Source organism: Neodiprion lecontei, chromosome 3, assembly GCF_021901455.1.
Source record: "Neodiprion lecontei isolate iyNeoLeco1 chromosome 3, iyNeoLeco1.1, whole genome shotgun sequence".
Taxonomy (NCBI): Eukaryota; Metazoa; Arthropoda; class Insecta; order Hymenoptera; family Diprionidae; genus Neodiprion; species Neodiprion lecontei.
This window is the reverse complement of record NC_060262.1, coordinates 21,038,016-21,048,983: the sequence shown is the minus strand read 5'-3', so window position 1 is coordinate 21,048,983 and position 10,968 is coordinate 21,038,016.

The window sequence follows — 10,968 nt, the reverse complement described above, 5'->3', positions numbered from 1 at the left end:
ATTCATTTTTCGTGCAAGCACATATTCAGTAGCTGTGAATAATCTTATACAATTTATTATATTATTAATTAATTAATTAATATTGTTATAATATTTGATGGCAATTGTAATTATATTTCATCTGAAATATTACAAACTTGTCACGTTTACAATAAATTATTTCAATTCATTTTTCGTGCAAGCACATATTCAGTAGCTGTGAATAATCTTATACAATTTATTATATTATTAATTAATTAATTAATATTGTTATAATATTTGATGGCAATTGTAATTATATTTCATCTGAAATATTACAAACTTGTCACGTTTACAATAAATTATTTCAATTCATTTTTCGTGCAAGCACATATTCAGTAGCTATGAATAATCTTGTACAATTCATTACATTATTAATTAATTGATTAATTACATTAATCCTTACACAATATTTTTGATGTGTTCCTATACTAAGAATATTCATTACTATTCCAGGTATTACCCGAGATGGTCGGAGGTGGACGAGGAGGAGGACGAGCTGGACGAGGAGGAGGACCAGGTGGACGAGGAGGAGGACGAGGTGGACGAGGGGGAGGCGGGGTGGGCCGTGGGAGAGGACCTCTCCTCTCCTCAGAGGAGGGGAAGGGGAGGGGCAGGGAAGGGGGAGAGGTGGGTGGGGAGGGGGAAGGGAAGGGAAGGGAAGGGAAGGGAAGGGAAGGGGAGGGGCCGGGAAGGGGAGGGGGAAGGGGAAGGGGCGGAGGAGGGGGTGGGGAGGGGGAGGGGGAGGGGGAGGGGGAGGGGAGGGAGGGAGGGAGGGCGGGAGGGAGGGCGGGAGGGCGGGAGGGAGGGTGGGAGGGAGAGAGTGGAGGACGGATGTCGATCTTTAGAATTAATAGAGCAGAACACCCCCCCCGCTCGCCCCTTCCCACTCCCTCCCTCCCGCCCTCCCTCCCTCCCTCCCGCCCTCCCGCCCTCCCTCCCACCCTCCCCTCCCTCCCACCCTCCCCCTCCCCCTCCCCTCCCTCTCCCCCGCCCCTTCCCCCTCCCCCTCCCCTTCCCGGCCCCTCCCCTTCCCTTCCCTTCCCTTCCCTTCCCTTCCCTTCCCCCTCCCCGCCCACCTCTCCCCCTTCCCTGCCCCTCCCCTTCCCCTCCTCTGAGGAGAGGAGAGGTCCTCTCCCACGGCCCACCCCGCCTCCCCCTCGTCCACCTCGTCCTCCTCCTCGTCCACCTGGTCCTCCTCCTCGTCCAGCTCGTCCTCCTCCTCGTCCACCTCCGACCATCTCGGGTAATACCTGGAATAGTAATGAATATTCTTAGTATAGGAACACATCAAAAATATTGTGTAAGGATTAATGTAATTAATCAATTAATTAATAATGTAATGAATTGTACAAGATTATTCATAGCTACTGAATATGTGCTTGCACGAAAAATGAATTGAAATAATTTATTGTAAACGTGACAAGTTTGTAATATTTCAGATGAAATATAATTACAATTGCCATCAAATATTATAACAATATTAATTAATTAATTAATAATATAATAAATTGTATAAGATTATTCACAGCTACTGAATATGTGCTTGCACGAAAAATGAATTGAAATAATTTATTGTAAACGTGACAAGTTTGTAATATTTCAGATGAAATATAATTACAATTGCCATCAAATATTATAACAATATTAATTAATTAATTAATAATATAATAAATTGTATAAGATTATTCACAGCTACTGAATATGTGCTTGCACGAAAAATGAATTGAAATAATTTATTGTAAACGTGACAAGTTTGTAATATTTCAGATGAAATATAATTACAATTGCCATCAAATATTATAAAAGTGTTTTACTCACCCAGCATAAATCGTCGTCCTCCTCGTCCTCCTCCTCGTCCACCTCCGAACACCTTCAACCACCTCAGGTTATACCTTGAATAGTAATAAATATTTTCAGTATAAGAACACATCGAAAATATTGTGTAAGGATTAATATAATTGAGTAATTGATTAATTAATTAATTAATAATATAATAAATTGTATAAGCTTATTCATAGCTACTGAATATGTGCTTGCGCGAAAAATGAATTGAAATAATTTAATGTAAACATGACTAGTTTGAAATATTTTAGATAAAATATAATTATAATTGCCATCAAATATTATAAAAGTGTTTTACTCACCGAGCACAAATCCTCGTCCCCCTCCTCCTGAATCACCGAGATTACCCACAACCACCCTTAACCACCCCCAACGACCACCGCCAATCACCTCGAGTTATACCCCGAATACTAATAAATATTTTCAGCATGAGAACAAATCAAAAATAATGTGTAAGGTTTGATATAATTTTTTATCGATATAATGTACCAGAAAGATTATGAGAAGATTATAAAGTTATAGAAATTTTATTAGCGCACTGACAGCTACCGAATTTGGGGTTGCGCGAAAAACGAATTGAAATAATTTATTGTAAACATGAACGAGGAGCCACGGAGCGCTTATCCTGGAAGTCGAGAAATTTTGTTAGCGGACTGACAGCTACCGAATTTGGGGTTGCGCGAAAAACGAATTGAAATAATTTATTGTAAACATGAACGAGGAGCCACGGAGCGCTTATCCTGGAAGTCGAGATATTTTGTTAGCGGACTGACAGCTACCGAATATGGGTTTGCGCGAAAAACGAATTGAAATAATTTATTGTAAACATGAACGAGGAGCCACGGAGCGCTTATCCTGGAAGTCGAGAAATTTTGTTAGCGGACTGACAGCTACCGAATTTGGGGTTGCGCGAAAAACGAATTGAAATAATTTATTGTAAACATGAACGAGGAGCCACGGAGCGCTTATCCTGGAAGTCGAGATATTTTGTTAGCGGACTGACAGCTACCGAATATGGGTTTGCGCGAAAAACGAATTGAAATAATTTATTGTAAACATGAACGAGGAGCCACGGAGCGCTTATCCTGGAAGTCGAGAAATTTTGTTAGCGAACTGACAGCTACCGAATTTGGGGTTGCGCGAAAAACGAATTGAAATAATTTATTGTAAACATGAACGAGGAGCCACGGAGCGCTTATCCTGGAAGTCGAGAAATTTTGTTAGCGGACTGACAGCTACCGAATTTGGGGTTGCGCGAAAAACGAATTGAAATAATTTATTGTAAACATGAACGAGGAGCCACGGAGCGCTTATCCTGGAAGTCGAGAAATTTTGTTAGCGGACTGACAGCTACCGAATTTGGGGTTGCGCGAAAAACGAATTGAAATAATTTATTGTAAACATGAACGAGGAGCCACGGAGCGCTTATCCTGGAAGTCGAGAAATTTTGTTAGCGGACTGACAGCTACCGAATTTGGGGTTGCGCGAAAAACGAATTGAAATAATTTATTGTAAACATGAACGAGGAGCCACGGAGCGCTTATCCTGGAAGTCGAGAAATTTTGTTAGCGGACTGACAGCTACCGAATTTGGGGTTGCGCGAAAAACGAATTGAAATAATTTATTGTAAACATGAACGAGGAGCCACGGAGCGCTTATCCTGGAAGTCGAGAAATTTTGTTAGCGGACTGACAGCTACCGAATTTGGGGTTGCGCGAAAAACGAATTGAAATAATTTATTGTAAACATGAACGAGGAGCCACGGAGCGCTTATCCTGGAAGTCGAGAAATTTTGTTAGCGGACTGACAGCTACCGAATTTGGGGTTGCGCGAAAAACGAATTGAAATAATTTATTGTAAACATGAACGAGGAGCCACGGAGCGCTTATCCTGGAAGTCGAGTTTCACCGCGTAGCGGACCCGAAGCGCGGGATCCGGGAGGTTGAGAACCCGTTACTCGAAATACGTAGCGGACCCGAAGCGCGAGATCCGGGAGGTTGAGAACCCGGTACTCGAAATTTGCGGAGCGCGACTCTCATCCGTCCGCTCTACTGCGCGGTTGTTTCCAGACTGAGGAATTCGGCTAGCTGATTTTGAATTGGTGACGTCACTTTCTGAACGTCCGACATCCAAACTATGGTTTCGAACTTTGATACTATGTATGATGATGTATGATGTACGATGTATGATGTATGATGTATGGTGTACGATGTATGATGATATGATATGATGTATAATGCTTTTAGTTTTCACGTTTCATACAAGAAATACACACTTCATCTCTCCTGCCGATTCCAGACTCAAGCGGCCAGGCCCTTCGATGGTCAGCCGTTGACTGAAGATATATTCTTCAGTGAACGGGTCGGCTAATAACGCTGCCGTTCTGCGACGGTTGGTTGATCAAAAATTTCGCTCGTATCTTTCAAATGTGTGTTAAAATACACTCGGATTGTTAAGAAGCGTCGTTCTTTCTCTCCCTATCACCTTTCTAGGTCTCTAAATCACTACGCAGCGTTAAATACTGTCTCATACACGGAGCATCCGTTTCATCTCGATCAAAATTAGCGCGTCCGTGATGTATTACAGCTACTCTGTTTTTTTTTCCATACGAACACCTTTCGAAAAACAATTCTGCTTTCCTACCCAACGTAGATACAACACTTGCGACCAGCTAAAACAACGTTTCGATTCTATGCCTATGAAAATTCAAGATCGAGAGAGCAAATGAAAAGTTGTTGAAATAATTATGAATACTGATGTTATGGAATACATCGAGCGCGCGTCGAATAGAATCCCATTTCGAAATGAATAATTCTGCTCTTTTCATATCATAGCTAATCTAGTAATATAGGTTAATAGGATGGTTGGAGGTGTTCGGAAATGGTAGGAGGTGGTCGGCGCTGGCAGAAGGTGATAGGGGGTGGTCGAAAGTGGCCATTGATGGTCGGAGGTGGCAGGGGGAGGTAGGAGGCGTTCGAAAATGGTAGAACATTTCAAAAGTTAAAGTCGACGATGATCCGGTGCATCAATTTTATCGTTACAGATTTTCTTTTCCCATGAGGCATAGAGTATTCAACAACGATAATGCAGTCCTTAAAATTCATCATTCATCTCTGTCTGGAAAGCTAATTCGCAAGGCGTGGTATTCTATTCTATTTGCATTATTAGAAAAATACCCGTACTCTACATACACTGTTTCTAATCTTTTGCTACATTTGGTTTAATCCCCATGCTTCCACAGCACGAATAGTCGGAAATGTTTTTGATTATCCATAATAAGATAAAAGAAGTAACAAAGCTTAAATTTATTGTTAAAGCTCTAATGAAGACATCAAACTGCGGTCGAATCAATTCATTTATTATTTGCACATGACCTCTGTATATTTGATAAATTATTCCTAAATACATTGAAACATACGTATTTATAATGAAATATCATGCAATGGGCTGTGTAAACTATAAACTATAATTTCTATCGAATAGCTGCTTTTATGTCAACAGGGCTTTGAGACTCAGTTCCGTTCGTCCTCCTCCTCGTCCACCTCCGACCACCTCCAACAATCGCCAACCACCTCGAACAACCACCGATAACCACCTCGGGTTGTACCTGGAATAGTGATAAATGTTTTCAGTATAAGAACACATCAAAAATATTCTGTAAGCATTACTATAATTGATTAATTAAATAATAATATAATAAATTTCATTCGCGCATTTATAGCTACTGAATTTGTGCTCGCGCGAAAAATGAATTGCAATAATTCAATGTAAACATGACAAGTTTACAAAATTTTAGATGAAATATAATTACAATTGCCGTTAAATATTATAAAAATTTTATACTTACCGTGCACAAATCTAACGACCGCCAACCAGCTTAAATCACCTCCAACGATCTCCTCCTTGTTCTCCCCGTCTTCCTCAACCTCCTCATCCTCCTCGTCCTCTCCCTGAAGTCAAGTTTCACCATGTAGCGGACCTGGAGCGCAGGAACCACGGAGCGCATGTCCTGGATGTTGAGTTTCACCATGTAGTTGACCTTGAGCGCAGAAACTACGGAGCGCTTGTCCTGGAAGTCGAGTTGCACCAGGTAACGGACCTGGAGCACGGGATCCAGGAGATAGAGAGCCCGGTACTCGAAGTCTGCGGAGCGCGATTCTCATACGTCCGCTCTACTGCGCGGTGGTTTCCGGACTGAGGAATTCGGCCAACTGATTTTCGTCTATATAGATCGATGACATCAAGAGAAAAAAATTTCGGGTGACGTCGCTTTCTGAAATTCCGAACATCCGAACATCCAAAATTTGGTTCCGAACTTTAATACTACGTATGATGTATGATGCGTGATGTATGATGTATGACATATGGTGTATGATGATATGGTATGATGTATAATGATTTTAGCTTTCACATTTCAGACATGAAACACGCACTTTGTCCTTCCTGCCGATTCCAGACTCAAACGGCTAGGCCCTTTGATGGTCAGCCGTTAACTAAAGATATATTCTTCAGTTAACGGGTTAGCTGATAACGCTGCCGTTCTGCGACAGTTGAATGATAAAAATTTTTGCTCGTACCTTTCAAATGTGAGTTAGAATACACTCGAAGTTTTAAGAAGCTTCGTTCTATCTCTCCCCGTAAAAAAAAAAAAAGAAAAATCGCCGACAATCACCTTTTTAGGTCTTTAAATCAGGACACTGCGTTAAATACTGTCTCATATACGGAGCATCCGTTTCATCTCGATAAAAATTAGCGCGTCCGTGGTGTATTACAGCTACTCTGATTTTTTTTCCATACGAACACCTTTCGAAAAACAATTCTGCTTTCCTACCCAACGTAGATACAACACTTGCGAATAAACTAAGCTAAAACAGCGTTTCGATTCTATGCCTACGAAAATTCAGTATCGAGAGAACAAATGAAAAGTTGTTGGAATAATTATGAATATTAATGTTATGAAATACATCGAGCGCGTGTCGAATAGAATCCCATTTCGAAATGAATAATTCTTATATTTTCGTATTATAGACGTATTATTGTAGATAATTTCATTTGTCTTCTGGAAAATTATAAAACTTATAGTATGCATCACGCATTAATCGTAAATGGATCATATATATTAATATCGTACATGGACCGCATGTACAATATATACTTTTTGGTCCTGCATCATTATTACATCTGATCTGTTATTATTTATGATCTATGTATACATTCTTCTCTCGGGTACCTATACTTTAATTAAATCACTGTTTTCCTACCAATTTTGGAAGAAATTCATTCTCATTATTAATTTCTTGTATCGCCGACAAGTCGGTAACTACACACAGGCTAAGTACCGGCTTGGGCTTACCGTTCGAAGACTGTGTCACTCGGAAGGTGAATGCAGCCAGCATCATCTCGAAATCGGCAATTCTCTAACGTTCTGCAATCAGTTCCCAACTCTGCAGAACTGTTCCCAATTCTTCGGTCAACGACTGTGACGACGGTATGTTACCAACGTTTTGCACCGGAAACCGATAATACCCCCAAACCCGGCCAGACCCGGTAAACTGTTACGAAAAATAACCCAGGGTTATCAGTCTTCGTATATCCTCAGTCAGTGAGATAAGCAATCAAAAAAATATACTTTTCTAGCCATCAGGCGGTAAGTGAGCTGGTTGTTAGAATCGCGGTAGATCAGATTTATCTTTAGAATTAAGGCATGGTGGACCGTGCGGTTTAAGTGTTTCACCGTTCTTGCTGCTCGTTCGAGTTCCACAAAGGACGATAGTTCAGCGAACATCATTAAATTAAGCTGCAGATGAATTATTTTCGATAATTTTATTGTTCTATATTTCATACGAATGTCAGGACAGCTCGTACGATAGACGTTGAATTTTGACGTACGATCGCTCCAATTCTAGGATTACAACGTATAAAGTATTTTAACATCAATTTCTCGATAGTACTTTTCGGGTACCATATTTTATCTCTACGCCAGAGGTTCTCACGATAAATTCCATACTTGCGTGGTCGACCTGGATCTGTTTCTAAACGTGTGCACAGAGTAGCTTACGTCAAGTGTCGAATAGGTAACTATCCGTGACCATAAACTGAATATATTTATTTCAATACAGGTTACATCGAACAGTAATAGTAGTTCCTCCACAATACTATTTGTCAACTTGATAAAGTAGTATACAATGACACCAGAACACCTGTACTACGATCAAGACTTAGTAAATAAACTAAATCTAAAACTTGAAAGATATGAGTGTGTGATTTATCTTCCCCTCCTCTTTGAAAAATTAGTACCAACTTTATTCTCTTCGGCCGTTACTTTTGATCCTTACCTCACTCAGCAAACGATCACGAGCCTTCTCAACGAGCAGACATGCATTCAGACATACAACATCAACATCACAAGCAATAGTGTTTTCAAGCCACCTCCTCAGCTCAGATGTTCTCCTTATACCAAACGAAATTTTACCCGATAATTTTTCTAATCCGCTGAGTTTCAAATGTAAGTAAGAATCAAGTAAGCGTTCGCATGCCCTATCAAGCAAGCAAGCATGCATTTAGACACACCACTTCGACATCACAAGCAGTCAATCAATCAGTCCCTGTTTTTACTCGAGCTCCTCGGCTGAGATGCGGTCCTGATACCAGGAGTAATTTGTCGCTAAAATTTCTCCAACTCGGTTACTTCCGAGTTAAAGCAGCATATACAAAAGCAATCACATGCCTTCTGTTAGCGTGAATTGTATCACACAGGTAGAATTCGTGGTGAATTGGATAGTCGGGGTTTTTAAGTAATAACACAGTCGTTTCGCGGGTAATTTAGTGAATTACAACTTGCTCGGGCGTAAAACTTGCATTACAATTTGCTCCCGGGGTGGAGGGAAAAGCCCGAGCAAGCCGAATAGTGCAAGGAAGTTAGACTGACGTAACATCAGGCCCAATTACATAAAGATGATCATCTCCAGAGATCGACCTTAATTTCTAGCTTAAATATCGCTACCTCAGAGAGCTCTCTTATTTTAGTCTAATTGTCGTAGGAGGGACGGTCTTAATAGTAAGCAAAATAGGACTTGGACCAATCTATAGAATTGTGGAAAGCACATCCCACCTAAGCCTGCAACGCGGCCGCAGCCTCTTTCACATTGCAGGATGTGGACTCAACGTCGCAATAGCGATTCTAAGATCACCTGCCCGCGAGCACATCATTTGACTCGTCCAGCTGATGTCCCCTGACTAGCTTGATGAGCTGGCCGAACAATTGGCTAATTACTCTGAGAGGCAAGCCCATAATAGAGAGTGGACCCAATACAGAGTAACCAGTTGAGGATAAGCCGGTTTACGAAACATGCGCCAAACTACGATCGCCCGCACTTACTAACGGCCGAAACTTATCTGCCGAAATTCGCACGCTCCCGGTTATCAGGGCGGCACCCGCCTGCCCTCTGGTGCTAAACACTGAAACTTATCAAACCGCTCTAAATTTTGAGCTATACTGATCGCCAAACGCGCGAACACCCTTTCAAGCAAGCAGGCAATCCTTCGGACACACAGCGTCGACATCGCAAGCAATCCATCAATCACTCCCTTTTCAATGAATCGGACCCTGAGCAACGTAGAAAAGATATTAAAATAGCGTAGGACAACACACAGAAATTTGTTCATTCGTCTGTTGTAATTCAGGTTACATAGAATAACTCAGCGTTATTACACCCGTGCGCAGAGCGGAACCTAATATGTACTTATAGACTACATTACTCACTATTTCATATACTACTTTTGGTTATGCGTAGTGTATTCATTGACCCTATGATAATAGTCAGCTTTGTTATGTAATATTCGATCATTTTTCTGCATTTTTTTTCATGTACCTTAATAATATTAGGTCACTTGTTCACGTACTGTACACTGACGCCCGAACACTTATACCAGGATTAAGGCGTAATAAATATACCGAAACTGAACTGAAACAAACCTTGTAGCTGTGAAGTCGTTATCTGCCTTTGCCATTTTGCTAACAATACGGTGAAAATTTCATGTTGTTCGACCATTCCTTCTAATCCGTTGTTCGTAGCGAGTTGAGACGAACGGCGATCTTGAAATGTGATTCATAGATAGTAATACTCCCTTCACTGTCTTCGATGCATGCAAGACACCAGTGCCATTTTATTCGGGCAGCTTTTTGTTTACATGGAGTTCAGTCTCCTTATACTTCAGTAACGCCTTATGTTAACAATATACTCTCCATGGCATTAGGGATGCGCGATGTTACTAAAAAATAGCGACATCGTACCGTCGATTGTTTTAATTCTACTACCATTCTACTATCGATGCTCTTCTAAAAACATCGGAACATCGATTGTATCAAGACACAAGGCCAATTCTGCGTAAATATGATAAAGTAGATCTATTCGTAACAACGGCGTGTAGTTTGCAATAGCGAATCGTTCACAAGAATCTTTCAGATCCAACGAGCTACGAGTAAACAAAAAATTTTTACTCGTGTTTCTGATCATAAAAAAAATTATTCTAAAGGTTTGATTGTTCTGCAGGAATTTTTCGGTGAGTTTGCCGCATACGTTTACGGGCAATAAACGAATGCTACCGAACATGTTCATATTCTGAAAATACTGAAGCGTGATTATAAAATAATGACATCTGAAATTGTGAATCAATATATTTTTGCAAAAATACCATCATGATGGAATGAGACATAATATGACATATTGGCCGTCCGGTGATTGCTGCTTAGAAAATAATAACTGCTCGAAACAATTTAAAGAATCGTTTCAGGAAATCACTATCCATTTTTACTGCTACTATCACTCTGCAAATTTAGTACGTATCAACGTGCAAATCGCGCAAACTGACACGAGTGTATAAATATTTTGTTTTCATCCTTGTGCCAATTTCTATAATCCAAATGCATGTTTTCGATCAGTATCGTACAGTTTTTTTAAAATTATAATTTCTGTAATCCGTTGAAGAGAAAAATCATCAAGCTCGATGTCTCTACGTTTATGCATCTGAAATTTGAAAGGGAAAAACTTTGAAGAATAAATGGTGCAAGTAGCTGATATTTATTAACTAAAACCATTTCAGTTT